Source organism: Protobothrops mucrosquamatus, unplaced genomic scaffold, assembly GCF_001527695.2.
Source record: "Protobothrops mucrosquamatus isolate PMUCROS unplaced genomic scaffold, P.Mucros_1.0 scaffold_36, whole genome shotgun sequence".
Lineage (NCBI taxonomy): Eukaryota > Metazoa > Chordata > Lepidosauria > Squamata > Viperidae > Protobothrops > Protobothrops mucrosquamatus.
The window spans coordinates 1,179,967-1,184,925 of record NW_015386112.1 but is presented as its reverse complement, the minus strand read 5'-3'; positions in this window follow the sequence as shown (position 1 = coordinate 1,184,925).

Here is a 4,959-nt window from a genome sequence, read left to right as displayed (position 1 = left end):
GCATCGGGCCATCACGTCAAGGGCATCATTGGGGTGGCCTGGGGTGGAAATGTACAGCTGAGTATCATCAGCGTACTGATGGAAGTCCACCCCAAAGCCACGAATGATCTCCCCCAGTGGCTTCACATAAATATTGAACAAAAGGGGAGAGAGGACCGACCCTTGTGGCACCCCACAAGTTAGGGGCCTTGGGGTCGACATCTGTCCCCCTGCCAATACAGACTGCGTACGGTCGGTGAGGAAGGAGGAGAACCACCGCATAACAGTGCCTCCCACTCCCAACTCCCCCAGACGCCGCAGCATGATACCGTGGTCCACGGTATCAAAAGCCGCTGAGAGGTTCAAAAGAACTAGGACAGAGGAATAACCCCTGCCCGGGCCCTCCAGAGATCATTCACCAGCGTGACCAATGCCGTTTCCGTGCTGTATCCCGGCCTGAAGCCCAACTGGAGCGGGTCCAGATAGACCACAGTTGGAATACTGCACCCAGTTTTGGTCACCTTGACACAAAAAAGATGTTGAGACCCTAGAAAAAGTGCAGAGAAGATTTAACAAAGATGAGTAGGGGTTGGGAGGCTAAACATATAAGAACAATTGAAGGAACTGGAAATGTCTGATCAAATTAAGAGAAGGACTAGGACTGACATGATGGTAGTCTTCCAATATATAAGGAGCTGTCACAAGGAAGAAGAGGTTAACCTATTCTCCAAAGCACCTGTAGGCAGGACAAGAAGTAAGGATGGAAACTTACCAAGGAGAGATCTAATCTAGAACTAAGAAATTTCCTGACAGTGAAAATAATTAATTAGTGGGAAGGCTTGTCCCCAGAAGTTGCAGTAGGTAGGTACTCCATTACTGGAGGCTTTTAAGAAGAGATTGGATATCCATTTGTCTGGAATGGTATTCTGTCTCCTGCTTGAGCAGGGGGTTGGACTAGAAGACCTCTAGGTTTTCTTCTAACTCTGTTATTCTGTTATGCTGTAGCTGGATCATGTTCTGCTTGCTCTTAAGATCTATAGCTAAAAGCCAGCTCATAAAAGCCCATATTTGTAATTTGATGATATAAAAACTGAGAGGAGGGAGGGATAGGACACCATATTTCATTAAAAATTCGATCTCTGTTAGTGGATCCATACAAGCAAATCTCCACTTAATGCAGAGCCATCTAGTGATGAATGGATGTCTACAGCATTTACTTGATAACATGTCTTCATACTGTAATCTTTCTCTATTTTGAAGCAGTAAAACAAATATTAATTCTACAAAGTGGAAAGAGTGATTGTGTGAATTTCCTCTTACAACTACATCAATCCATCAAAGATTCTTGGGGAAAGAATATTTTTGTTCTTTTTTTTTTGCCTGTCTCAAACCGCTCTTTATACTATTCATTTTTAAAGTTTCAGTAGGTTGAGAGGATGACTTCTGGGAAACATCTAGTTCAGGTTGTCAGCTGCTTTGACTCCATTCTGCCATCACATATAAACTACAAATGCTGATATAGCAGAAGAACACAACACTGCATCCACATATGCATTTGCGTAGGGGGGAGAAGTATATTATGTTGTAACCTTTCATAGACCTAGAAGCATTACCTAAATTTCTATACAAATAATAAGAGCACCAGCACTTTGTGATAGCCCACCACTGATACCTGTTTTGGATTCACCTGTCCTAGGGAACCTTGAGTAGCACCTTGGTTTTTCAGCCTAATTGCCACTAAAATTACTTGACTGTAATTATACTGAGAGTTTCAGGCAGTCATTAGACTGCCAAGTTGCTCCTGCTGATCTATACTATGAAAAATGGAACTGAAATAAATGCTTGTGCTCTGAACATAGTAGACATTCAATAGGAGAAGCCAGCTTCTTAGTTCGTTCTTTATTGCCATTGCTATCCTTTGGAAACCAATATAGGCACCCTAGATCCTATGCAATACATGTTGAACGCTTCATTGGCTTACAGCAACCTACCTCATTCTGGGGCACTTCAGATGCAGTGAATTACAACTCTGATTGTGCAAGCTCTAATCCAAACAACTGAAACACAGCAGATTGATGAAGATCAGAAAAAGGGAAATGCAGTATAATGATTTATACTATTTTTGACCATGTGCTTACAGAAATATCAAAGTAAGGCAAGCAAGTTACTGACTGTGGTAAGGACACCAAAATATGCCTTAGTATTTGCCAAACCTTTTAGCAGTTTTACTTTAATGAATTCTAAATGAGAATCTTCAAAGTAAATGAACAATAACAATGTGATTAGCAGCCAGATGTTTCTACTGGCAAATTCCTCAGCTGTGAGATAACTTGCTCATAATTAAAGTACTTCTTAAATGCTCCTCAAATTGGTTCTTTTAGAACTACATTAGAGAAACTAAACTCAGATGCTTCCAGATGGAGGATTGTATTATTTAACTTTCATCATTAACTTTATCATTAACTCAAGTTTCCCTCTGTAGAAGCTGGGTATGAAAAACTGTTCAGAAAGTACAAGTGGGTTACAAATACAAGAGGGTTACAAAAAAAAGGCATAACATCAAATATTATCACTAAAGCCACATGAAGAATCCCTATTAATCTTAAATATAACTCTTGAGACTTTATTAATGCCTGCACTTTACTCTTGTATACAATATGTATCAGAAGATGTGTACATATTCCAAACATCATAGGAAGAACCAACATATGAATTTAGAATGCTTTCTTTTCAGTATAAAGAAATGAAGTTGGGCTGCAGATGTGATTGATTGCTTGATTATGTGGCATCAAGTCATTTTTGACTCCTAGCAACCACAAAGATGGATTTTCTCCATAACAACATATCCCTAATCTGTTCTTTCAAGTCTCCTAGCTGTGCATCTATCACCATTTTAACTGAACTCATCACATTGATTACATATTAACTAACTTTTTATATGGTAATGTTTTATTTCATTTAGGTATTAGTTATACCACTGCTGCAATCATTTAGTTATTAATTACACTACTGCTGCAATCAAAACAACTCTTCGTGGCTTATTGTCTCAGTTTTGAGGAAACCAATAAAAGCTGGTCAGGGAACATTGACTAAAATGTAAATACTTATTTTGAGATGTATATCCCTGAAAAATACATGTATCCATATATTTAAGTTATATCCTATCAAATAGATGTGTACAAATTGGAAAAGGGAGCTCTTATTTGATTTGGAAATATGAGTCCCTGAGCTCCTGAGTCATGTCAGACAAATGCTTATTTATCTCAATGAAGAACAAAACTACTCTATGGGATGATTTCACTTAAGGTACTTTGAAAATTGAAAGGTGAAAACATCTCTCTCTGTGTTATGGAAAACTGGATACTGGAATTGGAAACTGTCCCTCTGTTATTTGTTTGTTTGTTTGTTCATATTCTATGCGTCCCATCTCAGTGAATGACTCTGGGTAGCTAACAGTTCAGAAAATATATTATGATATTACTTGTTAAGATGTCACCCATAAAAGAAACAGACACTGTGTAGACCTAAAACTACTTTTATTAGAATAGCTATAATAGAATCTTGCAAGCCTGAATGTGCTTCCCTTCCTTCTTTTCTCATCCTCATGTGAAATGGGAGGGAAGGCTGTATGAGGCATTTTCATAAACTGTTTTCTTGCCTGGGCTCATGCCTCATTTCTCTGAATGTTGCCTTGGCCATGGACCTTATCTATGTCCTTCAAGGCTATCCTCTATATTTGTTACACCCTCCAAGAGACTTGTGAAAGAGAGTAATGGACAAACAGAAACATTGGATCTGGTTGTGGTTCATAGGTACTGTACTCTCTCTCCCATTCTGAGGAGCAATTTGCAGAAATCTCTGTGGTGCTACCACTGTTTGCTACAAGCGGCATTATATGTTTTCTTGTGAAATTCTATTTCTCAGTTATTATATATTAATCACAGGAGACTTAGCCGATTGACTGGCAGAAAGAGAAGTACTTTTCAGGCAACGACTACCATTTCATTACCTTTTACTGAAAGAAATCTGTATGCCCTCCATCTTTGAAAATTTATCTTTCATGCAATGTTTCATTTAGTGGTTTCGCATATTTGCTTCATGTTGTTTTAAGTATTGCTTTAATCTCATAATTAAAATACTTCATTTCTGTTTCTTACAGTTTTAAAAAAAATGTTTTGGTGATACTTGGGGTATTATTTTCTTTTCATTAAGGTATCATTTTAATCTCATAATTCAACTATTTCATTTTTATTTTTATAGTTTTTAAGCAAAATTTAGGTGGTGTTTGTGTGAAAAATAGTATAGAAATAATATCAGCAAATTTACGAATACACATCCAGGCATGCCATTAAGAGAGAAACACTATGGGAGATTTAGAGACCATTATCATGTGGCACCAATATCCTATTATTTGAACGTATATTGTAATTTTTTGATCAACTAAGGCAGGGGTGTCAAACTGCCGGCCCATGGGCTGGATGCGTCATGGCAAAACCACGCCCACTCCATTGCCAGCAATGGAAAAAAAGTCACAATATGTCAGGACACATCATGTGATGTTGCGAGTTTGACACCCCTGAACTAAGGATACTTAGCTAAATTAGTCTTTATTCCAATTCAGCTGGATTCATAGTTTATCTGAAAATAATTATGTACAAATGAAATTCTCCAAATCAGGGCATTCAAACTGGTATCCTCTCCTATTAACTTCAACTTACATCAACCCCAGCATGGCACTTGGCAAATGATTCCTGCACAATATTCATTAATGTTTATCATGTTTGGATAGTGTTATCTCTCTAAGAAGAAGCATCAGAGAACAAAACTCACAATAAGATCACATCATATTTATGTATGCAAACATATCTATAATCTTTATTTTCTAGACACCAAAGACAGAACCCACAATAATTACAAATCCGAGTGACTAAGAGATTCACATTTTGTGCATTTCTTCAGTCCACCTTGAAGCAGACAAGC